Source organism: Falco biarmicus, chromosome 8 (assembly GCF_023638135.1).
Source record: "Falco biarmicus isolate bFalBia1 chromosome 8, bFalBia1.pri, whole genome shotgun sequence".
Lineage (NCBI taxonomy): Eukaryota > Metazoa > Chordata > Aves > Falconiformes > Falconidae > Falco > Falco biarmicus.
Window position 1 is genome coordinate 47,437,745 of NC_079295.1, and position 27,309 is coordinate 47,465,053.

The 27,309-nt window shown below is 43.1% G+C and overlaps 1 long non-coding RNA gene across 1 annotated transcript in view; it reads left to right on the forward strand.

Moving 5' to 3' along the window:
* The first annotated feature begins 654 nt into the window (after positions 1-654).
* LOC130153997 (uncharacterized) overlaps positions 655-27,309 on the forward strand; it is a 105,387-nt gene continuing 78,732 nt past the window's right edge. Inside the window, exon 1 of the long non-coding RNA XR_008823557.1 lies at positions 655-717. This is a non-coding gene — a long non-coding RNA (uncharacterized LOC130153997). The remainder of the gene's footprint in view (positions 718-27,309) is intronic.

Below are 27,309 nucleotides of genomic sequence, written 5' to 3' on the forward strand. Positions count from 1 at the left end.
GGTTGTGTGTGTAGGAGTGCGGGAAGTGCACAATGTGACTCAGGCATTTTTAATTACTGATACAGAATAAAGCAAAGCTCATGGTGGGTTTTGTTCAGCTCTTCATTCATGCTTGTAACTGCAGGGTCATTCCATTGACTTGGCTTGAATGACCCTGAATATATAGCTACTGCTATAGAAATAAGAAGTGTGCTTCTGTTTGCTAAAGGCAAGGTAAAATTAATGAAAATGTAAGGAGAGAAAATTCTTTACAAGTAAAGGCTCAAAATACTGTTTAATTAACACATTGTTGATTTAACATTTATTGAAAATTCCTGCTGACATCTGCACACTTTGACAGACAAAGCACAGGATTAAGATTTGGTTTCTGTGGCAGCTTATCTGCTCTTTTTATATCACCTCACATCTCCTTCCTCTCTTTCTTTTTGTCTGTCACACCCGTTTAGATTGTAAACCCTTTAATTCTGTTCTGCATATATCTGCAGCTTGGCTTGGTGGAGACCTGACTTGAATTATGTCTTGAACTGCTTATATGGTACTAATTACATTAATAATAATTGACTTCACTGGGCTTTGGATCAACCTCTGAAGGAATACATTTGCATCTCATTACTTACCCTGATGGAGTTCTGCATGTGTTCTTTCTGCAGATGATGGGGATTCTGGTCGGGGGCTCATCCAGGGACCAGTGGAGGACCCCGTGCAGTGGCTGCGGTGGTGAGTGATGTGGTTCCAGCCTGTGGTAGAGCTGGAGCAATGAGATCCCATTTTCCAATGGATTTGTGCCGTGATGCTGATGGATGTTGCTGTCTGGAAGGTATGCTTCCAGCTGAAGGGTTTGTGGACAGTGTGAAACTTGTGAGGGATCTGTTCACCAAGGGATCTAGGCAGGTTAAATGGGTTATTTTCCCCTTTCTCACAGTAGGGGCTCCATCCCTTAAATTCTTTGAATCACAGCTAAACATACAGACTAGCTCAAACAGATGTTTTAGGTTTGCTAGAGCAGGATTTGGTAGGCTGCTGTCAGCCTGTGTTGTTGAAGAGGTTAGCTAATCCGCATGTCTCCTCTTCTTTAAAAAACAATGACTCTGTCAATCCAGGTAAGGGATTAGTTGATTCAGTGTGTATTTTGTAGACATTGAATTGTTGGTCAGGTACTTATGCCTGCATTTGTTCTGTCTCAGTGAAATACTTTGGTCTCTGTTTCACCTTGTGTGTTGCGTGAGCCCCCTCAGTTACCAGTGGAGAAAAAAAGAGAGACTTTTATTCTTAGGGGACATAGACTCTTTGGGAATCAAGGTGCTGTAAAGTACATACACAACAGATAGTTTTGCAGTCAGTAATATCATCCATTTGTGTCAAAAAAAAGGCTGAAGGTCTTTTGTGTTTGGCTTGTAGAGTACGTACAGGCTCTGCTCTTTGATATCCACATTGGTCCAGGGGGAAAACATGCTGGAAAAGAACCTTTGATTTCAACATTATGAAGGAAAATATGTATGTCTGTAGTTCCCAGGACAGAGTGAAAGCAGGGAAGTTGGGGGATATTAGGAAAAAGAGATAAACAGATATAAGAGAAGGAAGAAAGAAATGTGAAGACAGAAATATTCAAGTATTTGCAATTTTTCTTTCCCTCAATTATACCTAGAAACTACCCCAAAATCAAAGGGATGGCCTGAGACTACATAAGAGATATTTAACCCATAGCAGAAGAGAATGATGAGTGACAGTGTTTGTGGGAAACTCCTGGGTAATGTTAAGCTGCCCAGGTATGAGTGTGAAGAACAGATATGCAGATATGTAGGAAACAACAGTAAGAAACAGCCATTAGTAAGACAGAAAGTAAATGAGAGCTTAAACACACCAAATGAGACTTTTTCTTTTTTTTTTCTCATGACTAAGAGAGAATTAGTTCCTTTTTGCATTAAATATCTGAATTTTGACAAAGTTCCATTTTTTTCATTCAAATGAGGACACAGCATCAGTTAAGGTCTATTCTGGAAACAAATCAAACCCTCTGTTAAAGGCCCTCTCCTGTCCTTTCTGGGTGCTCTCTGAAGGAATAGTTTAATCAGCGCTTCATGGACCCCGGGCAGTGGAAAATTTGTGTGCTGTGTTGCCTATTGTATGCTCAATATAATGAGATACTTAACTATATTAAACCTTTGAATGTGTTTTTAGCTATTACTAATTACAGACAGGGTAACTAAGTCTATGAAAAGTGTCCCAGCACTGGTTGTGTTGGTGTCTGGAGCCGAGACGTTAAATGCACAGATTATCCCTCTTTGGTTAGTTAAAAAACATTGCTTTATCTGGCCATCAACTCTTGTATCTTGATTTTCAAATTAGAATTATTCTAATAAAGTACACTGTGGTCCTGCCTGTTCCATATCTAACAGAAGATATATTAAATCTGTATTTCATTACCTAACAATACCTTGACCTTATCATATGACAGTTGCTCGGTAATAATGTTTTGCCCCTCTTATCTCTAGTACATTCTCCAAAGGATCTTGATGTACTTTCAAATACAGTTAATTGAATCTAGCTGCCCTTTTGTGTGCTAAAATTGTATTAACAATCTTGTTACAAACATCAAAGAGCCGTAAATTAAGTAGTGTTCGCCTAACCCAAAAATTTGTTGCAAAGAATGTTACAAAATGCAGATTTTAATATCACTGTGGCAAAATTTTCTAGCATGGTGCAGAATTCCTGCTGAAGCACAGGTAATGATGTGGATTAGCAATTTTAAAGGTGATTTAGATGGCAGCAGTGGTGACCACTGCCAGGACCATAAACTGTCATGTGAAAAAATCTAATACAATGGAAAATCTGTAGCAGCGCAGGTTTAGTGTGCCAAGCTTGAGGTCTTTTGATGCAGGGAATGAACTAGACTGTATTTCTTGATTACTTCTGTCTTCCAATTTTGAGTGCTTCTTCCTCTGCCTTTTTTTTTTTTTTTTCTTCCGTGTTCATGTAGACCAAAAGTCTTGGTCAGTGGCTCTCTCTTGTGTTATGTTTCTTTAGGACTCTTGTGTTGAAACTTCTCCTGTTTGTGCTAGGTAAGGAATTTGTTTCCTTTCCCATTAAAATTTTCAGGTTTTTCAGTAAGGATATTCACTGAAATCTAAATCCTTTGAAAGCTGTTCATCAAGCAAACACTGTTCAGATGAGTTAAAATAATTCATTGGCAATTATAAGCACATGCAACATGTTTACTGATAATATTAAGCAAAAATAATGTTAACAGGCTTTTATGCTTGAAATGGTTGAAAGAGGGCAAAGTGATTTAACCTTACAGAGGTTTATGAAGGTAAAAGGTTTTATCCCTGGCCAGTTTTAGTTTCAACATTCTAGGATTTCATAGAAAAAAACCCCAAACAAACAAACAAAAAACTACCAAAACCACAAAGAAACTCACCCACCCACCCCCAGCCAGCTGTAATTAATGTACCACCTACTACCTTGGACTACTCAGAGATTGTCCTGCAATGACTTGCATGGAAAAGCCCAAATTTTCAAGTTGGTATCGTTATAAACTGGATCTTCAGCAGATTATTGCCAGCGTGGGACCTGTAACACACACTGTCTGGATCTAAATCATAGTTTGTCCACATTAATTGAGTTTCAGCTCCCAGACAGCAATGCTGGTGCTAAGCATGACAAGATGTGAAAGCCACTGACTTAATGCTACTGTATTGCCTACCGATGATGGCCCAGCACATGCAGTCCTCCTCCTGTTGTGGAATATATTTGCAGTTTGCTCCTTATCCCAAACTGCTTGTGGGCCAGGGAGATGATGGTTATACTCTGGCTCCTGCTTTGGCTGTAGTTCATGACCTCTTGTTTTCAAATTTCATAAAGTATAGCAAAGTGACAGCAAAACACAAGACGTGTATCTTGCAAGCCAATCTCCTGGTCTCTCGTTGCAAGCCTGTTTCAGCCAAGCGTGCTGCCAGTAGAGTGCCTGTAATCTATGGTGTATGTCTGGGGTTTGATGAGAAAATGTAATTCTATAGCCTCTGTGTGCTGATACGAATTCTCCTGCCTGTGTGGTATGATGTGAGACCACAGCCAATATTTTATGATGCAGTCCTCCGACAGCAAGCTAGTAAGTGAGTCATTTCCTACCGTCCTTTACAATTATACTCTGTGCATTATGGGCAACTCCTTATATATGGTCGCTAAGATATAAGGACGTAGTTCAGTAGTAAGTGCAGAAAGATTTTAATCCTCTCTCCGAGTAGATTTGGAAGGTAATATTTTGACAATGTATTTTATCTCCCTTTTATGAATCAGGCTTTATCGCTGCATTCACCTCGTCTGTGGGCATGCCTTTGAGGCCAAATTTGTCAATTGTTTGCACTGTCCTGCTGCAGGAGTGCCCTAGAGAGCATCTCCGTAGCACTCCATCTGTTACATCCTCAGGGGGAATATGAGAGCATCCTGCCCTTAAAGTGACCTCTGGACACCTCTGCGTGTGATGTGCCAGACCTGCTCTTGGGGGCACTCCAGGCAAGGAGATGGCTACCTGGCCCAAGAGGCCAACCCGCAGCACCTGAGCCGGGGAGGGTGCCTCTGCAGCCGCACTCTCACGAAGGGGTGGCTTTTCAAACTATTCCCAGCAGATTTAGCATCTGCTGCAATATCTCTCTTGCATGCTTTTGAGAGCTGCCACAAGAGCTCTGAGGAAATTATACCTCTCTTCATCTGGAGGAGGTATGGATAGTTGTGATGAGATCATGGTGAGAAGGCAGCTGCAGAGAAGAGTGACCAGGGATAGATATGGGAATGGAAACAAAGCTGTATGGTGGGGAAGGAGGCTGAGGGGGAACATGTCTTGTAGGATAGAAACACTTCTATGTAGCACTGACAAGGAAGCTGCACCCAGACAGCCTGTTGTAATGCGGAAGCATGTCATTTTTGCAGACTAGGGTTGTGCATCTCATCGTCTGGTGGAAAACACAGAGATCTTCAGCCCTGAGAGCACCCTTGGTGTCAAAGCGCACACTAGGTAGAGTGGCAGGCTGCCTAGCTGGGACCACTGCTTAGCAGCAGGACACTTCCTTTGCAGGGCCTAACACCAAGTTCTTCTGGGCCCCAGTTCACCAGCTGTCCTCTAGCTAGCTGTGGAGCTCCAGCTAGCAGGGGTGAAACTAGACATTTTTCAGGTGAGCTGGTGATCTTCTACCTGGAGCAAGCCGCTATATGACTACTTGTGTTTGCTGCTCATCTGACATAGGACCATGAGTTGTAAATGGTCCTTGATTCCTTCAATAGAGTGTCCTGCTATCACTGGCAGACTTGGGAGAGAGCACCAGTGAGTCCATTTTGGGGTTGGTGAGCTTCAGGCTCTGTGGGGGCAGGTGGGGGTCTCACATACCAGGGAGCATGGAGTGGGACAGCTGTGGGGTAGGAGCATCCCTAAGAGCATCCCGGTTCACAGGGAGCTTGGTCAGTTGTGGTGCGCTGCCGCCGTTGGAGCAGATGGGGCTGCTCTGTTCCGGCTCTGTTACCACAATAGCCCTGAGCTGCAGATCGCTTCAGCAGACCCCCTAGGCAAAACACGGTTGATTATTCAGCATGATTTACCCCCACCAGCAATCTGTGTAATAGTTCATTGGTCATCATGGAAATGTGTGATTTTAAGGTACAGAACAATGCAAAATTTGTTCTTACAGTGTAAGTCGATTTCCATGTACAAAACCTTCGCTACTAGTGCGACAATATATAAGCCTGTAGCTAGTGGAAATCACATGCTGTTATGAGACTATGATAGATTTATGCCATTTGAACAATGGAAGTCTGTTGTTTCGATGATATGATATATGCTGAAAGTTTTCAGACTATATATTTAAATAGAAAATGTTTCAAAGCTCTGATATATGCAATAGAAGACTCATTATGCTGTATAGATTTGTACTCTCAATAGTCTGATATGATTGCACCTCTACATCATCTACTGCCGTCTGTCAGTGCCTGCTAGAGTGCAAGGAGCTTGTAACTAATACAGCACGTGAAGGATAACATCTAGGAGGGGAGTATGGGATTTTATGCTGATTGACTGGAATGCAGCATGAGGCTAAGTGTGCTACAGCGAGGGGACACAATTGTAAAAGGCTTTTAACTTTGCCTGTGAGTTGGGACAGATTTGTACACCCCAGCTTTCGTACATAGAAATGTTCATTCCTATTTGGGCTTGCAACATCTCAATTTTTTATTTTTTATAATTATCATACCACATCTAACCTTTTCTTTGTGTTCTACAAAATACTGCAATGGTTAACCTTAAATAACAAATTTGCTTAATGGAAAGCCTGAGCTCTTGCTTCTAAATCCCATTCAAACTGCTGTCCCACTAAGGTAGATCAGAGGTGAGGACCTTGCAAAAAAGCTGGATTTCACTTTTTAGTGTTACTGGAAAGTCAAGAAACTCAGTCCCTGCATGAATGGAGTGGGCTGTGGGTGAGCAAGCCCCAGAGCTGGAAACCAAGCAATGGAGAAGGATTTTGCATTTCTGCAATAGATGCGGGTACCTGGCATCTGGCAGCTGATCCCACATCTTTACATCTTTACAACCTTTAGGCTTGTAAAGCAAATGCTGTTTTCTGTCACGTCCAAAATAACTGTAATGGGGTGTCTCAAAGTGCAGATTTATGCATCCTGGTGCAGACGTGAGGAGGTTGTGCATCTACCCATTGCGTGCAGGCACAACTGCCCTTGTGTGCGCACACCGAACTCCTGCCTGGGGGCTGAGCAATTGCAAGGAGAAAGTGCAAAAGAGAAAGAGAGGAGAGAAAGAGAGGAGAAGCTGCATGAGAACTTGGAGGTTGTCTGTGCAGCAGGGGTGATTCTGATGTGGGCAAAAAGTTCTGCAGTTCTAGACCTCCTTTTTAATATTCTTACATATCAAAAGATTTCAAAATGTTGACAAGAGACTGTAATTTTCTAAATCACTCCCAAACACATTACAGTATTTTCTAACCCTACCCATGGTCTAAAGTGGTCTAAAATTTGCGGGTTTTAAACACTACCTTTTTTTTGGTGTATTTAATTTACTTTATGGTTTACCATCTGAATTTGAAAACTTCCAAGCTGCAATGAGTGAAATGGCATTTTCTCTGTTCTGGATCTGTAGCAGAGAAGCTTTTATAATTTACTTTCCCCTATGTGTTTGCTTCCCTTAATACTTGATTATATGAGTTTATTTATCTGGTTGCTTATACTGCTTATACGTTGGATAAATGGAAAAAGAAAACCCCACCACCCAGCATATTTATTTAAAAACTATATGTATACATAAAGGCAATTGCCTAAGTTGGTAATAGTTTCAAGAGTCACACTTCAGCCATTCTGTGTCTCAGTTTGCTTACCTGTAAAAGAAGTAGAGCAGCTATTTACTATCTCAGGAACTGCTGCTGAGATTTAGCATACTGATTGATGGGCATAAAGTATTTCAGGATCCTTGGAGAAAGATCACTCTATTATTTTTTTTCAATAGAACAATTCTAGAGAGACTTGACAGTCTCCCAGAACAAGAAGAAATTCTTGGCAGATACCTTGGGAGCTTGGTGCAGAACTTGTTTCTTTTTACTGGTCAGTCTTAATGAGAGTCTAGATCAGGGCTGCAGGTTGTTCGCAGGCTGATCTATGGCCATGATGTCATGCTTCAGCTGGGACATATTTTACAGAGGATTGTACCTGTCACTTCCATCACGTTTCTAGGGTTCCTGTAATTATGCATGAGGGCAGTAATAAGCACGTTTAAGCAGCAGTGAGCTAAGCCTGGCGCATCAGGGCAGCCGTTCTCGTGTACCTGATGGCACGCAGGGCTGTAGCTGTAGTGGTGTTTGCCCAAACAGGCTGTGTCTTGCAGCTTGTCTCCTTGACTTGGGAGGTAGTGCTAGCTGAAAATCTGGCCTGTGACTCCGTTTTAGTGATGCAAACAATTTTCATATTCACAAGTGGCTAGACAGGCTCTGCCACCATAGCTACACATCTGGGGAAATGCAAGATATTGTGAGAATATGTAGATGAGAGACTGTTGAGCATTGCTTGGGCACTCTAAAAAGGAGTGTTATTAATAGGTTTCATCGGAAAGTACTCATCATGTTTTAAACATAATTTAAAAAAACCCCAAACATATTCCAGATTCAGTGTAATTTTTAATTGTATGTTTTCTCATTTCATTAGGAAAAAAACTCCAAAATCTAAAAATGACTTATTTCACTGTGAACACAACTCAAATATTTGTAGTGACAAAAATTACTGACCTGAAAGGTCCTGAACTCCAAAATGGTAAGCAAACCTCCCCAAAATTCATGTAAGAAAAAAGCTAGAAGGTAAGCTGACCAGTATGTATGTGTGTCTGTTTTGCTAGGGCAGTGGTAGGGACTAATGCCAGACCCCCACATCCCAGGTGAGGAGCCATCGTACTCAGGCTTTGTTTCCTCCATTTGCTGGGGTGGTGCTCGGCCGTGCAGTAGGGGTGGCTGCAGACCAGTGAGCAAAGCCACTGCTTGTGAGGGGGAGACAGACCCAGCCCTCTGTCCAACAAGAACTGACTCAAAGCAGCTAAACTATGAGCACACAAATTGGAATTTTTTAATGTTCCTGCTCTGAGCAGGGTAGAAAAGTGTCCCGAGTTTCCACATTTCATGTTGTGCATGGGCACCCTTTCACTGTCCCACAGGCAGAGGGCTGGATGGCTCCTGCACCTCTTGTGATCTTTCCCAAGGCAGTTCCCTGACACTCTTGATTTCAAGGACTGATGCTTCTTGTCCTTAAACTCAAACTAGCGAGTTTGAAACAGTCTCGGTCTTTTAGCACTGTCCTTACTTGCTCTAATGTAGGTGAGGAGGGAATCAAACCCGAAAAGAACACTTGGATTTGGGTCAGAAGTGTGGAGCTCAGGTGATGGCTCAGGTCCCTGTCTAGGTCTCGCCAAGTAAAGACAGCAGACAGGTATATATGCAATGAGTTGCATATTCATCAGTGAAATAATATGTACGGTATCTAGTGAGCTTGGGTACAATCTGACCGGGAGAGCTGCCAGCACGGATTGCCTATTTCATTGCATGACACTGTCTAATTTCATTTTATTTATTACCCCGTGTAGCACCTATAACAACAACGTCTGGGCGATGACAGAACAATCATTCTAACAAAACACACCATACAGTTTTTATATCCTTTGAGACTTGTACTGGCAACTTTGCGAGACACAACGTTGAATGAGGGAGCCCAGTGCTCTGACCCAGTCTGGCGGTCTTGGTGATGGACAAGCTGTGTGGCTGGGGCAGGGGCTCTGCTCTGCTCACCTTCATCCCATCTGCCAGAGCATTGCTTCACGTCTGCTTGGGCACTAGGTCATCCCTCTGATGCAGAGGACCAGGACGCAAAGCAGCTCAAAGAGCTGACCAGGTTTCCCTCCTCTACAAGCGATAGCAGAATTCCCAGGGGACGCACAGGAACTGTGTGATTTCCCTGAGTGTTCACCTACAGCAAGAGTATATTACACCCTAAAAAAATGCCAGCTGTCGCACAGACCTGCAGCCCTGGAGAAGCACCCAACCTTTGCTGCACTATTTCTTTTGAATGTTATAGCTGTGCTATTTCTTCTTTTGCTACACATCTGGTAGCTGCACCGATAGGCTTACCCTTCAGACCATTCATTTTTGTCAAAATCCACCTGCACTCCCTTCTTAATTTTGGTTTCGGTTCATTGCACATGAAAAGCTTCAAAAATAAAGGCTATAAAGTTTTTCAGAACCAAGGATATAATTCTTAGTTAATACCCATTTTCAGTACTTTTTTTTTCTTTCTCAAAAGTCTGCGGGGAACTAACAGTTTTAGGATCACACAGAGGAATTTTAGACTAGAAACATTCAGTCTGAATGCATCTGACTGTGACTGCCCATGCTATTCAAGACTGGGAATAGATCCGAGGACCTTTAGATCCCACTCTTTTTGCAATAATCGGAAACAGTTTTACCATAGAGTTGCTAAAAATGACCTCCTGGATTGCTCCTAGCCTGTCACTTGAAGGTCCATTACAGCTTTTCTCCTTCAATACTTTAAAATATTTTGAATTAAATTACTTAGTCATAAGCCAACATGTGAAAAAGATAGAAAAGACAATGCCTTAGTGAAACAAGGAGTATAAAAGGTGACTTGGGGGAATAGGATGTGTAGTGAGACTGGCTGACCTTGTTCTCATCTTTTAAGCGCCATTTAAACGTCTGAGATCTTTACAATTATTGCTTTCCCAAGCCTGTGTGAATCAGCAGTGTGTTGCAACCCTTCGTTTACAGAAATGAAAGCTAGATTTTTCAAGCAGCTCGTCTTTCACTTGGGAACATGAGAAAGGGGCGAGATTCCCAAAAATGCTCGGCAGCCTTCTCAGAGCCATGTGTGACGGCGAGCCTTGGACCCATCGTACTGACTTCATGCGCATGGATCCTGCTGAAGCAGGGGAAATTTGAGCTGAGCTGTGTTGAAAATCTGTCCAACTCAAGCATTTTAAAGATATTTAGGCCTTGTTCCACTCAGTATTGTGAGACTTAAGTGAGGCGGGCTGCAGGTTTAAATTCCCTTGAAACTGGTGGCAGGGAGACATTGAGGCATGTCCTAAAATATCCCTGCTCTGCATCTTTGTTATGTATCTTTAAAATCAGACTGGAGATTATTTGCCTACAATTCCACAGACTCAAGTTAGTAGTTTTAATTGCAAGACTATTTCATTTCCCCACAGCTAGCCACAAAATAAAATAATGAGATGAGAAGAAAGAAAGATTATTCTCTTTACAAATTCCTTAAAATATATGAATATGGCAATGCATTTCTGTAAGGCTGGGCTGTGACCTATTCTGCTGTGCTTCTATGAGATAAGCTGTTCTAATAACTTGTCTTAGATTTTGGTTTCTGACTGAAAGCCTAGCCTTTTTGGTTGGAAAAGATAATATCCTAAACATATGTCTGATGATTGATTCCTCTGCATGTGCGTTCAGTGTGTGCAATGCTCTCTTAAGGGAACAAACACTGCTGTGGTTGAGTCAGCAGGATGGGAACACTCATTTAATCAGTGTTTTTTAGTCAATATTTACTAGTAAGACAAAACAACTTTTTGCTCTGTGGGAAATACAACATTGTATTTTCTAATATGACAGCTTACGGAGAAAATGTTTAGTTTAACCCATTAGAGGTTCTTCTAATGCATCACTAATACAGACAAAACTTGGTTTCTTTCAATTATCATTTAAATTTGATCTACTATTAATATTTCTCTAGAATTTTTCCAGTGAGTTGTTTCTAATCATCATCAGTGAGTTTTGCTTCATCTTAATGATCTGGCTGCTTCATTAACACATGATAGTGTTTCGTTCATGTGGCCAGACAAATTCTAGTTAGAGCATGGACTGCTTGTAGAGCCGTAGGGTGTGTTTTCCAAAACATTTAATCTTGCAGAGATCATTTGAACACCTATCCTCTGTTCCTGAACGGGCAGGCAACCTCTATTGCCTTTTAGACTTATTTCTTAATTTCATCTACTGTTTTTGCAAAAAAAAAGCAATGATAGGAGAATATTCAAAATACGGTTTTTAAGCCCAAGAGCTATGCTGGTAGCTCATGGACATACACTGCCCTTGCCTGAGAATATCAGAGGCATTGGTTATCCACAACTCCCTTTTGTTTTCACAAGACTTGCAAATTTTAAGGGTCTTGGAATGTGTCAGACTGCACCGTGGTTCAGCTATAGCGTGGGGGCTGGGGAAAGGTGGAGAAAGAGTGACACAGGCCAGTTTGTGTTCAGTTCAGTCGTGTGTCTCTCCTTCGGGCATACATATGTGTGCCCTGCGCATGCTGCATCATTGTGAGGGGGATCTTTCCCCTTCCCTGGCCTTCCTTCTGATGTGAAAGCCATCCTGGTGGAGCCCTCAGGCTGTCTCTGTAGGGAAACAGAGCAGCTTAGCCCTTCTGTAGAAAAATAATAAATCTTGAAATCAAGGTTAGGCCTGGGAATTAATATTAAATGTGAAAACACACTGGGCGAGCCAACAGTTTTTTTGATTCTTCAGTCTAATCTTGGGATTTTTACAGCCGGTTACATTCTGTAAAGCATCCCCGCGATGCGTAGTGTGCAACTGCAAAGCAAGAAAAGAGGTGTTTTCAGACTAGTGGTAAGGGTACTGAAATGAACTGGGGTGCGAAAACATGAGTCCCCTGTAAGCAGTGGTGTTTGTATCTGTGAGCGTGTGTGTGTCACCCAGGGTTGCTATTGTCTTCTGGATCTGGGGAAACCTCACCCGAGTGCTGCAGAGGAGTGGGTAATTGGGCAAAACAATGGCAAGGCCACAGAAACAAGCAATTCGTGCTCTTGGGGAGCACAAGTCAAGTCATTCTTGTCATCAGACATCCCAGTCACCTGCTGGGATACCTGGGGGAAAAATTAGGGTAGCAAAACACATATTGTTTCTTTTGTTAGAAGTGCCAAGTTCGGTGGAGATGAATTGGCCATCTGTTCCACTCCCAGTGACGTTCTGGCAAGCTGTAAAGCTCATTTTTATACATTGCCACTTTCCATCAATGCTAACAAAAGTCAGAGGGAATTGTTTGGTTTTTTCCTTAGAACATTCTTTCTTTTGACAATGTGCAACCAAGAGCCTTTTCCACAAAGTTTTGTTCTCCCTCTGGCCTCTCCATGTTTGCACAAGACATTCAGGTACCTTATCTCCAAGTAAGAGAGTAATCAGACACCTATTTAAGCTTGAAACTCAAACCTCTCAATGGACTGCCCAACAAAGAGCTCTTGTCCAAGCAAACACTGTTCATCCTGGTGTCAGTTCTTTAGCTGATACAGTCCCTGGCTCTGTGCACGCTTCGTCTTGTAGGACAGTCCACATCTCTCCATTATGGTTAGGGTCACGACCTTCTCCCACTGTTTTCCTTTCATGGCACAGATGACACACTGTGGTCATTAGTTACATCCTAATTGACTGCCGTGGGCCGCAGAGGTATCCTCTAACACGCTTCTGAAGCTGCAGTCTCCCCCTGCGTCTGGATGCTCGAGCTCTTCTTGCATCTGATAAAGTGCATCTGATTCCACGTGCTAATCACCGTCACCCAGGGTGGTTTTATCAATGTGGGAATGTGGAATTCAGCCGGTGTGCAGCATATCTTATATAACATTATATATCATGTGAAGATGTGTAAATCTTACGCTGCTGAGCTCGTGCTTATGGTTTTCAAGAGAGTCAGTAACACTTGGCTCTGGCACACACAACTGTCTCACTGAGGTCCCACCTTTCCACTGGCTGCTCGAGGGTAGGGTGAGGTTGTTGGGAAGACAGAGGGGAGAGAAGTGACTCTACAGTCTCTGAAAAGATGAAGCTCCCTCCTGTCTGGAGAAATGGATTTGTATATATTCAGGTTTTCCAAATTGCTGTAAATAGTTTTAATAATAATTCTTTACAGTATTTTTCCTTTCCTGAATGACTGTTTCTGAACACAGGCCAGAATGAATTCTCCTGTGTTAGGTTTTCTGTACGTATGTACTTTGAAATTCCATTTTACTAAACAAAATTACACCTTTAAAAGATGTTTCTGAGCTGTGTAAACTTGTTAATGAAGTCTCACTTCATTCAGTTTGATATTCTTTTAATATTGCAGACAGAACGAAATCAAACACTGCTTTGGTTCCAAAGTGACTTCTTGCTGTTATGAAAAATACAGATAAAATTGCATTTGAATTTTCCCACCAGATAGTTTTCTTAGATATATTTAGCTATAAGGCTGTAGGAATTATCTTCTTTTCAAAAAAACCTGTAACAGTAGCAGGTTTGTGTTTTGTTGAAGTCTTTCCAGAGTTTCTATTCCAGCTCCCTTTCCTCAGCATGGCTATCCCATGTCCTGGCTGCGGTCTTCTGGTGGTACAGGTGGCAAGTGATGGGGACAGTCAGGTGAGCTCTGGGGAGCCAGCTCTGCCCTGATGGGTGCTTTGTGGAGCCTAAAGCCCCCCAAAAGCCTACCGTGCTCTGTCACGTTAACTGTGACAGCAGCAGCAGAGCCTGGTTTGCTGTCAAAAGACTGTTAAGTGTAGTAAGCAGCACCAAACAAATGTCCTGTGACAACTGTCAGGCCATTAAATTATAGAATAAATAACCCCAGCCTATTTAGATACCTAATTAGCTTCTGTATGATTACTGGAGTATGAAATAATACTTGGGTGCTGGAAAGGAGCCAGGGAATGTTTATTTACCCCTCCCACCGCTGCGTGGATTGCTGCTGGCAGGTAACTAAATCCAATAATTACTAGCAGGGGAAAAAAAAAAAAGGCATGTCTGCTGTTCTCGCTCCCAATTGATGACAATTCAACAGAAGAAGGGAGGTGAAAGAAAGACTTGGAAACCAGAAGAATTTGAAACTCTCAGCTTTAGACACAGCCCCCTTCTTCCTGCAGCATGTCTCCTGGAGAGGTGTGGGGGGGGAGGTGCTCTGCAGGAAGAAGGGGACCCTGCCACCTGCGGCACAGGGTGCAACGCAGAGGAGTGGAGCTGGGCATGCTTTGGGGTAATTTTATCTAAAGATAGCCTATCTATTTTGAAATGAGTTGCAGACTCCTGTGGCTTAGTTTTTCCCTTCACATGCCTGTGGCTCCATGGCTTTGATGCTCTTCACGATTGATACCAGTGAAAGAAATGTAATTGAGCCCCTTAAGCTTAGTTTTGTGGTCTGGTTTTGTGTGTATGTGAGAAAATAAGGAGACAACCTGTGATACTTACTTTGTGTCTATCCATTAGAAAAAAACTAGCTCTGGGACGCTTGAAACTCGCCTGGCATTAATGAACATCAAGAAGTCATGCCAGAGCATGGCTGGTAACACACCAAAAGTACCCAGGTTTGTGTTTCACCCTGTAAGTTTCCTAGAGCTGATCATGAGGAGCTGAGCCCGGCCAGCAGCTGCAGTGCAGATCTCGGAGCTGAAACCCAACACTGACAGCAAAATGAAGCCCAATGGGTGGTAGAGAAAATCACCGCAGAGGAGAAGGACTCCTCCAGAAAGCCTGCTGGTGTGTAATACGGACCTGCCTGCTTGCATTATTTACACTGGGGGCTTTGGCTGAGACTCGTGTTAAAGGCAGGACCATGCAGAGCTGCTGATGCTGCGGTCACTCCTGATCTTGGTGTGTCCTGTGGGAGGAAATGTCCTTTTCTAAGCTGCTGTGTAGCCAGGAGAGAAGCTGTGCTTGCCTCTCTTGCCCAAGGTAGGCTGGGGCGGTGTGACATGCCATGCTCCCTGCCCTGCTCCAGCTGAACGCGTAGTGCCCGAGGTGGTCCATCTTCCGGTGCTACTGCTGTGTAGTTTCAGAACCTGGTTTTGTCAAAATGATTTGTGTGACAGCACCTAAGGCTGCATAAGGAGGCTGGGGAAAGGGCTCCGGAGGGTGATACTGGGCTCAGGTCTGGTGCCATTGCTGTCTGCTAGTGGCTAAGGGCAGGAACGGCGGAGCTCAGAGCCTCCGCAGGATGGCACATCCCTTCAGGAGCTGTTGCCTCCCTGCCCCTTCCCACCCTGAGCAATTAGCTGTCTCTCGAGGCTTCACCCCTTGTATTTTTCTCACAACCTCCTGATAAGCAAATGCGGTGCTGGGAGTGACAAGGTGGAGACAGCTTTTAACTGTGGCGGGGGAGGGGAATTGAGGAGTGCAAAAAATTTACTGTCCTGTTCATCACTTTTTAGTGTGGTTACAGGCATACACACATGTCCGTATTTTGTAAGGAAACAAGCCCCACGTGTTAATTCTCTCCCCCAAATCTATGGAAGGCAAACTCCAACTGCGGTAGTAAATTACGTGCAGACACATGACACAGGTATATTGTTGGGCTAGGATTTTTCCACTCTGTGCATTTAATTTGACTCAACAGTGTCGCCCCAGTTTCTGCAGATTCCACACTCTCAATCATTTCTATTACTCCCATAAGGAGAGAATTTTGCTTTATTTCTTTCTTGTGTGCTTGCACCTGCTGTGTTTTATTGTCCTCTTTAACCCTTTCACAGCACAGGTATATTCTCTCAAAGTAACATGCAGTTGATGGCTGTCTTGCCGTGCTGCGGTAGGAAAGGGCCATTTGGTGGCTTAATGGGAGGATGCAGCAGGGAGGGGAGGCTCAGGAGGAAGAAGAGGGGAGGCAGAGCAATCCGTGGTGTTGTGTACATTGGTGCCCTTCTGGTGATCCAACCCTGTGGTCTAGAAACGTGGTTTCAGCTTTTGCTTTGAAATATGTCATGAGAAGTACTGCCAATACATACCGTATTCCTCTTTTGTCAAGCACTTGAGTCATTCTCCCATAGTCTAAGAGCTGTAAGAATTACATCTTTGAACAAGGGTATTTGACAGTTAGTTTGCAAATCGGATTCATATTTCAAAAACAAGAAGGAAGTAGGCTGGGGGTTGGTCGCCACACCAGTGTTTTCATATTCTTTTAGGGTTTTTGTCTGCTTTGCCATCCAGTTGGAAAATAATTTCAATAGCCCAGGTTTGACATTATTTTTTCTAACGAACCTATAAAGTTGTGCAAACAACTTTCTGAGATTTCCTTTGGGTGCTCACTGATGGCTCCAGCAAGAAGACTTTTATGTGTCTTGACTTCTTTTTAGAAGTTTTGAGATGTGTGATCTTGGCTGGGTTTGATAGTGCTGCTCTGCTGAAAGCATCCACTCTGCATGGGCTTTGAATCCTTGTAGACCACTGACTCCAGAGGTCCTTGTTTGAAATTTAGAATTATCATATCTTGTGCATTTCCTCAGAAGACTTCAACACATTTTGCAAATTTAATTAATGCTCATCCATCTCAACATAACAAATTGAGGCATGGAAAGTTAAGCTTAGCTGCTTTTGTTCAAGATGATAGAAGCTGTAACCTAGAGCAGAGCTCAGCACTTAATATGCTAAACACATTTCTTGCATTTTACTAGCAAATCACACTTATTCCCACGTTTTATCAACATCTTTGGTTGGTCCTTCCCCTTCCGTTTACATTTCTTTTCAGTGAAATGTAAGGTTTTCCAAAAGTAAAGCAAATTCCTAAGCTTTTCAGCTCACGGTGAATGCTTAATGTTTTTGAAAACAGGAAGAAATTGTAAAATGGAAATGATTTTCAGGAATTGTCATGCACCTTCAGTCACCCTTCCCAACTTTCAGTGGGTTTTGTGTTCTCTTTAAGACTTTCTAAAAAATGGTCCACACAAGTCCAGATATACCGACATACAGCGGAGTAGTTTCAATATCTGTTGGGGGTGCGTGCCACTCTCTTCTGGTTCCCTAGGACTGACAGGCATGAGGGACCTAGGGCAACCTGCCCTGGACAAGCAGAGTTTTGTAGGCTGAAGCTCTGAGGCTTTTGTGAGATGGAATGCGTGTTCAGGAGGATGAATAAAGGCAAAGGATGGGGAATGCCCATTTCTCAGTTGTGCAGAAAGGAAGGGAATTAGTGATGAACAGAAGAAATATGTAATGGGTCAGGCTGGGGAGAAGGGGAGGTCACAGTCTAGATCCAAGATCTACAGGCAGAGCCAGCAGCACCCACGAGACACTGCTCTGGTGGTGTGGAAATTCAAAATATGGCTGTGTGTGCTCCCTGTGCTTCTGGAACATTGCTTAGATCTTCCTGGGGTCCAGAATTGAATAACCTGAGAGTTTCCATCGGCTCAGCTTCCCATATCTCTATGCCCCATTAGGACTCATGACTTGTCCCTCTTCTTGCCACCTGTTCTTGGTGGCAAGTGGTTTAATTAACACCATGAATGTCCATCTTGTTACTGTAGGTCTCCAGCCTTGGCTTATGTTGTTACGGCTGCTGCAGATCAGACAGCAGAGCTTCTGTTTTCTGTAGATCTATCATGGCATCACTTAAGTCAGTCTGTGGTTTTCTTGAAAATAACTCAGCTACTCTTGTAGCTAGAAAAAAATGAGATTGTGGAAAGACAGCATGAAAGCAGGAGCCAAACCCTGCATCAGAAGATAAAACCTGTGTGATAGTGGCTGTAGAGATGTGTAAATAGTCATCTCTTTGCAGGTACAGCTTCCCTCTGCATGGTCACAGTGATGTAAACAGAAGGAAATGCAGGTTTTCTGGGCGTGCATGTAATCTCCCACTAAATCCACCTGCTTAACTTCACAGCATCTTGCCTCCAGCTTCTCCTGGGTATATATTTTGATGAAAATCCCTCAGTCCCAGTCTCATGCAACCTTTACTGCTGCTGCTGACTTCAGTGTTGTTCCTGTAGCTCATCCCAAACCTAGTCAAATATTTCCAGAGAAGGGTTTAATTATAGAGCATTCTTCCCATGTTTTATGACATTAGCTAAGAGTGAGTTCCCATCCAAGAACTGAAGAGCCCACATTTGTTTGATTATCCACTGTAATGTTTGTTTTTCTTCCCATCAAACAGAAATGGACTTGTCACAACACATGTCACTCTAGGGGCAGGGAGGTGTGGGTGAGAGGAGCGTGTTAGCACATCACTCCTTGAATGAGTTGAAGCAGTGTTAATAAACCCATGCACAATCCTGAAGACCTTCCTGGAACCTCTGTCCAAGACCCAGTTTCCTTCTGGGTATCCAATATTCCATCAGTGGTGAAGGAAAATGATGTCTGCAAAGGTGCTAATTGCTCATGTTTATCAAAAGTCCAAGAGTCTGCAAAAAGGTGGGGGAGCATTTACAGCTAGGAAACTTCTCTTTGCCCAGCCGCTCCTGAGAACTCGGCCAAGGTGATTTATGGCCCCATTCACCACTGAATGCTTCACGCGGGGCTGGATTTTTCTTTCAAGCAGTTGAATGTTTAGTATAGAAATGATTAGAAGTGACTAGACTAGTGTATGACTCAGAGGCTGTAATAACGAACAAAACACGCAAATAGCTGTTTATAAATAACAAAAGCTGCAACAAATTAATGCTCCACAGCTTGGCTCTAGAAAAGTTAGAAAGCAAAGAGCAGACCACTTAGGTAAAGGAGGTTAGCAGGGAGTGCTAATCTAGATAAAGTTTGTGTCTCGGTACTTGCAGCGTTGCAAGACGTGAGAGAAGTTTTATCCATAGTTGGGCTCTACTGAGAGAAGTCAGCGGCAGGAGGCTGATGGTTGTGACACTTCACTGTCCAAGTCTGGCATAATCAAAGTCCTCTTCCTGCCACACCACTGTTGGACTGATTCCATTTAAAGGTGATAACAGCTTTGAATTTAGTTACAAAAGGATAAGGAATACAAAAAAGTGAAATACACAAAATTTTAATCGCCAGGTTCTAAGACATTTGGCTGAAGGAACTCCTGTAGGACTAACCTCTTGGTTGAGGATACAGTCCTGGACGCAACCACTAAACTCTCCTTTGGCTACTGCTGGCTTAAAAGCGTTCCCTATGCAAATACACAGCAGGAGGAAGTCAGTGACTTCTTGCTGCAGGAAAGGTCAGGAAAACTTTCAGTTTTATGAAAATGCTTGGCCATCAAATGTTGCTGCCAAAGGCACAAAGCAGAAATACATTTGCAAGTGACTCAGACAAGAAATGTATTAATAGGTCTTTTTAATACATGGAAGTTTATTCACGTCCTATCTTATTGTCATAAAAATAACATAGCAGCTGAAATGCTGAAGGTCTTTTTGTTAGTTAGGATGTTTGGCTCCAAGGAAGGTGTTCTCGCCTGGTACTCTGGAACCAGCCTGCAGGCTGATAGACCGATGAATAGGGTGTTCAGGTTTGGGTAGTGGGGGTTCGTGTTAGAGGAGGCTGCCCCGTGCCGGACTCTCATGGTTCTGGCTTGTTCCAGCTGGCTCTGCTGGGCACAGCTGAGCCCAGCAGCAATGCTGGTGGCACCTCTGGAAAAGCATATTTAAGAAAGGGCAAAACCACCGGACGGACAGAGGAGGAGGGGAAAAGAGTGTGCCTATTTTAGCAGGCAGTAAATTAAATTAATTTTCCTCAAGTTGAGTTGGTCTTGCCTGTGACGGTAATTGGCTAGGGATCTCCCTGTCTTTACTTCAACCCCCAGGTCAGGTGATGGTAGCCAGATAGCCACTGAAGGTAATGTTTGGTGTGCAGTGGTGCAAGGTCCCCTCTACTTTGTTTTCTGCATGGCCAACATGTTATAAAAAGATCAAGTGTCCAATGGGTCATTCTAGGACTTACTCTAAATATGGAAGAAAAAAGATCATCATGCTTGATTGTGGTGCTGGAGAGCACAGGCTAACTCAGAGCTTTATGGCTTTCCTGGGTATCTTGGGAAAACCACCCCTCTCATCCTGTGCCACGTAGTTCCTTGTTAGTGCTCTGGAAAATGACATTAGTAGAAGAAAGGGCCCCAAAGGATTATTCAGAAGTTTTCCAGTGTTTCCTAGTAGCCTCCAAGCAGGAATTTGCATTAGTCAGCAAATTACTGGGTTAGTTGAATTTGAATTCCACAGTCGTGTTCTGGCTCTATTGCCCTCTTTCCCTCTGATGACAATAAAATTGTAACTGTGAGCTCCTTTAGTTGCAGAAGCAAGTGCAAACCTTTCCTAGTCATTGAGATGGGAGAGAAGATACTTCTTTTTGAAGAAAGATAGTTCTGAGCTGTTGGTAAACTTAGTTTTGAAGCATAAAAGACAACCCTGTTTTATGTTAATCTACAAATTGAGGCTTAAAAGATTCCACCGATCCTTTCAGAGCATAGCAGACAACAATGTCAAATACTCACTTGAGGAAAAAAAAACGTTAAAAGAGACAGCAAAAATAACACATAGTGAGAAAGGGTGGAATGGTATTTTGATTGTTCTTCTCCAAGGCTTTTTCCCTTCCAATTTAAGCCACGCAGCTGTTACAGATCTGCTAATAAGTTAGAATTAATTGACTTTATTTGATTTTATAAAATCATTTGGAATAAGAAATATATTTTAATGAAATGTGTAGTTGCACAGCAAAAGCTGCTATGAAATTCTTTGTACAGCCCTGTACCAAAGCCAGAATGGGCTAGAATCATTGTCTTAAACTTGGGTAACAAATTTGGGATTTTACAGATTTCTATGTATTTGATTAGTCTTCTGTATATAGAAAGTGTATTGAAACGTCAGAATATAGAATTAATGGGAACTGGGGAGAGTCGACTGGAACAGCTTGTAGTTACCTGCCAAGAAACCGTGAACTTTAGTAAAAGGTAATTCTGGCAGGGGGAGATCGCGACCACCAACTCATATACCACCTACCCAAATCGTACCCCAGACCCATTTCTGGACCTTTCTAACCTTTACTGCGCAGAATCGGATATGGGAGGAGAGTATGTTAATGATTTTGGGGAAATACTATGATTATGCATGAATACTTCATGAATATGTATGAATAAGTTCTATATATGGTGTATGATTTTGAAACTTGGTGTGCGTTGATCGTGAGGAGACTCACTCACGCACCCGGCCGTCAATAAAGAAGTGTCTGCTTATCTACATCACATTGGTGTCGATTAAGTTCTTCATTCCGAGATTTCGGTGACAGTTTTTGGCGACCCAGATGGGACCTCGCTGAAGGAGACCGGAGGAGTCAGGGATCTGATCGGTTCCAGCCGGCACCGAGGATTTCTTGGGGATACCCATCGATCCCCAATCCGTAAGGCTCTTCACGACATTCCCTGGATTTTGGTAAGACACTTATTTTTTTTGTAATTGTAGTAAGTGGGTTAGAGTCCCACTAAAGTAAGCGCACTGTAGGAAGTGGGTTAGAGTCCCACTGTATTTGTCTGCATGTCAGACGCGGCGAAAGCTGCGCAGGGTTGGACTAAAAGAATCCTAGGGGGAGTGGAAGTTTAAGCGTCTGCCCGTAAGAGATAAGCGAAAGCTATTGCGGGGTTGGACTAAAAGGATCCTTTTGGAAGTGGAAGCCTAGGCATCGGCCCACAAGACATAAGTGAAAGCTATTGCAGGGTTGGACAACAGTGGAGATAAAAGAACCTATATGCTATAGTGTTCTCTAAGGTAGCACCTTTAACAAGAAGATAGAAGTTTTCTTTGTGTGATACGGAATTGTTTACTTTGGTTGTGTATTGAGGAGAAAATTAAGAATGTATAATATGGTGTTATATACCTTTGTTTAAGGTAACAATTGTGGAAAAGTGTGAGTGTGGCTGTAAGGGTGAGACGTGCAATTGAGCACAAAAGCGAATGTGGAGTTTGGATCTGCGGATCGGAGTGACAGATTTGAGTGATTGTGTATTGTACTGTAAAGTGATTTTACCATGGCACCTAAGTTAACTCAGTTGTTTAAAAGTAAAAGTATGGGTAATCTGGCTGCAAATGACAAAATCCTGAAAAATTATCCGGGGGAGATTTACACGATGATTTATGAAAGAGCCAGATGATTGAGTATTGTAATAATTGGTGGCCTCTGTATACATTGGATGATCAGGAAAAGTGGCCCACAAATAGGACACTGAATTATAACACTGTTTTGCAGTTAATGCTGTACTGTAAAAGAGAAGGGAAATGGAGTGAAATGCCATATGTGGATTTGTTCTTTTACTTAAGACAAAGAAAGGATTAGCAGGATGAATGTAAGCTAACTATTAGAGATAATTTGGTAATGGCTATAATTTCTGATAACAAGAAAGTGAAAAAAAATGTTGCTCAACCTGTGAGATTGGGAAGGACTGTTTGAAGAAGAGAATTGCCTCTGAAGTTGATGAAGGACCAGAATCAGATATATCCCCTTCTAGGAGAGAAAGGAATCAGGGTTGAGAATTTAGGGAACAGGAGCAGGTGGAGGAACCTGGAGATTATTGGCAAGTAGATTTTTCAGAGTTACCTAGACAAAATGGGTACCGGTACATCCTGGTGGGCGTTGATACTTTTACAGGATGGCCAGAAGCCCTTCTCTGTCGCACCACACAAGCAAAAGAAGTAGTGAAGTGGTTACTACAAGAAATAATTCCAAGATTTGGAGTTCCTATTGGAATTTCTTCTGACAGAGGTCCACACTTTGTTGCAGAAGTAGTTCAAAGTATTAGCAAAGTATTGGGTATTATTTGGGATTTACATGTGTCCTGGAGGCCACAATCTAGGGAAGGTAGCAAGGATGAATCAGACTTAAAAAAGACAAATAAGTAAAATTTGTCAATAAACTAATCTAAAGTGGCCTCAGGCGCTTCCATTGACATTACTATGAATCAGGGTACAGCCAAAGAGTGGAACCTCAGTCAGTCCTTATGACACAGCCAGAAGTATTAGATCGTGTGACAGTATATGCAAGTAACGGCACAGACAGTCAGACAAGCCTGCTTATCTTTTCTGGCATAATTATACCTGGCATCACCTTCTTGCAAGCTTCTTACTTGGATTAAATAGCAAAATCTAGGAAAGAAAAATAGTCAAGTTATATTGCAGCACAGCAGCTGGAGCTCTTATATGAGCCAAATCATGCAACTTACTGAGTGCCCCTGGCTTCTTTGGGTGGCAAGAAGATGCATAATGCTCAGAACCTTTTTACATGTCAAGAGCAGCTGATTCAGCAGAATCATGCAAGGGAGAGTTGTCTTCTCCAGCCACTGAGGCTGTTGAGTCAAGACTGGAAACTGCCTGGAAGGTCTGTGGTAGCCTGTGTTCAGGGTTAGCTGAGTGATGCACAGTCAGCTGGGTGGCCAGCTGGGGCTGGCTGCGCAGTGGGACTTGAGTGCCCGAGTCCAAACTCCCTGGGCAGCCCAGGTATCTGCATCTTCTCAGCCTCTGCCCTGGGGCTGGGGCTTGCGCTGGGGCTGGGATATGCAGAGTGAGGGACTGCAGTACTGAGGTGTGGAACTCATCACTTCATCTTGCCTGAAATCCCAACGGATCCAAAACTACTTTCTGTGCAAGTGCATCCTGCCGTGTACAGTGTTCTCCCTTATACTGGGGTGGGTCTTAGACTCTGCTGGACACTGGTGGTGACTGATAACAAAGCCAAACACTTGCAGGGTGGTGTTTCCCGTTGTCCAGTGACACACTGCATTTATTATAGTCACACATAATCGTAGTGATGATGTAAGGGAGTGCAGTGCAGCACAGTCCTACCACGTGGAACATGCTGCTTGTGAGAGCTGTGGTACCCCGAGAGGCTGCATGCTCCTGCACTCTTCCAGGAAACCTGGCACAGGTGGTATTTAATGTTGAAAACCCAGTCCTGGGTTTTGTAGCTCATGTCTAAAAGGTAAAGAAGTGGGAGACGCAGCGTGGTATTAGCAACTTCTAACACAGCTCCTCTTGGATGCCTTGAGGTCATCCCTGTGGAACTACATCATGTCTGGTTCTTTCAGTCCTGGCCATGAGCTGTGCCTCACCTGTGCTTTTGCTGAGGACTGTGTGTTTTAACGCGGTCTTCATCTCTTTTGTATACAAAGCTCTAGAGAGCTCTTCCATGGATTTACTTGAGTAATTCCTCCGTTTAACCATGTGCAGAATCCTTCTTATCCCCCTGATTCCCTGGCTGTAGTGTGGTTTCTATCAAGCAGTACAAGCTAACTGAACTGGGGTAGGTCAGAGCACCAGGCAGGCTTGTGAGATTTGGTGGACACCATGCAAAGGGCAAAGTGTGGTTTGTCTGAGGCCAGCTGGGGCCAGGTTTGGGTCCCTGCACCCTCCTCCTGTATGCTTTATTCCTTGTGTGCTCCCTGCAGTTGCTGTTGGGAAGAAGCTCCTCCCCCGAGGATGGGTATGTCAGTCTGGCCAAGGGAAAGTAGTGGCCATCTATTTAGAGATTTCATCAAAACCTGAGAAACATTAATATTAGTCATGCTCAGAATTGGTTTCCAAAATTCTTGCATTGAGAAAGATTTCACTGGGGGCCAGTTGTGCTAAGCATCCGTCTGACACTTCAACAGGGGAGCAAAGGGTAATGCAAAATTTTCTTTTCTTTGATGCAAAGCTGCTGTAAATGGAGAAGAGTCACAGAATTAAGAGATGGAAGGTACCTGTTAGGTCATCTTGTCCACCCCCCTGCCAGTGAAGGACTTCTGAAGTATCTTCCTAAGAATATTAATGAGTCTAGTTATAAAACAAGTCAAGTAATAGGGCTATGCTGCTTTCCTGGGGGAGGCTATTCCCAAGTCTAATGAGTTTTGCTCTTCGGTAACTTTCCTTGTGTCATAGCTTTTTCTGTCACTTTTATTAATGAGGTTTTGCTTTAGTGCTGTGATACTTTTCTGATTTTTGCTGATTCACCGATCTGAGGGCCAGGAAGGACTACTCGGCTTGAAGCTTGACCCTTTCCTAACATTGTTGAATCAATTTCTGCACACTTAGATTTTGCATGAGAAAAAACTTTCTTTGCAGCTAAGGCAAAACATCTCTTCAATTCCCTGAATAACGATTGGGAAGAGACTTTGGCACATGACTTCAGAGCAGCTCTGACTTATCCTGGTACCCAGCTTTTAGCTCATGTGGGGACTGGCAGGTCCTGCCGGCAAGGCATTCCTGTTCAGGTGGGCATTCTGCATCACACTGCCTGGAAATCTCTCTTTCAGCCACACTTTTCTTTTTTCTCTGGCATATGAGCACAGGGCTTACATTGGTATCTGATCTCCAGCAAAACAGTCAACGCCCTCGTGCTACCTTGTGTCTGCGATGCTTGAGGAACGCAGCTTGCAGGGCATTTGGGACTTCCTCTGTTCCCACTAAAATGCCTGACTAAGCTGTGTGGAAGTAAGGTCAGGGTCAGGGTAGGTCCAGACCAATGTGCTCAAGCACCCGCTTCCCAGCCAGCCATGCATGTGAACATTAGAAATGACGTGAGGCACTGAGTGGAACCCAAATGCAGGAGTAAGGTCCAACTACAAAGTCCGAAGTGCCGTGCCAACAGACCATAGAGGCTCTGGCTGTAAGTACATATTGCTGGCAGGAGAACAGCAGTGAGAAAAACAATCCCCAAGCAGTAAATATGGGCAAAGCTCTCAACATAATGGAAAAATACAGATGCATCTGTGTTAGAGTCTAAGACCTCTCTACAAGAGTGATTTCTAACCCCCACGTTTCCTGCTAGCGTCGCTTTCCTAGAAATGGATACTGTGTCCTCTCTAAAGGACTCAACTGGGGCCTCTGGCTCTACTGCCTTCCCTCACCTGCTTGGATGCCCGCTTGTTCCTGGAACTACAGCATACGGAAAATAGCACTTTACAGAGCTCTTGCTAAATTCTGTGGTTGAAAAGGCCTGCAAAATGAGCTATGGAAGTGAGTGTACGAAGATACTGCTTTCAGTGTACATTTAATAACGGGGTCATTTGGGCTCGAGCCTTGTAGAATGATCTTCTACGTGTTGTTTGTCTGCTGTCTAGCTTTTTATGTGACATGATTTCTTAGTGTAGAGCAGAGCTGGTGGCTGTACATCTAACACAGCTCTTCTGAAAAATGCTGGTCTTTAAATACTTCTAAAATTTCATTTTGGTAAATTTTCCTATTCTAGCAAATATTTGGGATTTTTTTTATTGTTAATAGGATTAAAGTACTTCAAATCTTATGAGATTTTTTTTGAACATTTTTTCTTTCTTTCAACTGGATTTTTTTGTAAATGAAAATTACAGATTTTCAAGAGCACTCTGTTTTTAGAAATTATCAATGATTTTTAAGTATCTCCAGCCATTTTGCCCTACTTTCACTAATCTTTGAACCATCTGGCTGATTCCAGCCACGCTGGAGAGAAGAGTAGAAGTCATGCAGGTAACTTTCAGGTTCATCAAAACAGGCTCCAGCTGGAGATTAGACACCGGAGAGCCTGGAAGGAGCAGAGGGAGCAAGAGAATGAGCATGGCTGTGACTGCTGCTGGTAGCCTGGCACAGTGATGGGCTTTAGAGAAAAGTGTCTTTACCTGGGTTGCATCCCTTCCCCACTGCATTTCCCTTCTTGGCTTCCTTCTCAGGGCATGTTGAAAGAGAGGGCAAGTTTTTCTGGACAGAGACATCTTTTTCAGTGCACCATTACAGCACACAGTTTCACACGCTTCCAGTTTCGGATGACTACTACAATAAATAACAGTCATCAAGCCACTCACCTGATCCATTCTCCTATGGCAGGGATTTTCTTGGTTTGTCTTCTGGTTTTCTTTTTACCTCTGGTGATTCAAAAAGATGCTTCCCCAGAATTGCTGTAATCACTGAAAATGATGGATCTGTCCTTGTCAGTATTCCTTTCCCAGCTCCTTTCTGAACACTTCTCTCTGTTCTGCTGGTAACACTCATCTGTATGCAACTTTCCTTACATTTTGGCAGACATTGGGAATTTCAGCAGCAATAAATTTAGATGGATAGAATTAAGAAAGAAGACAGCTTTT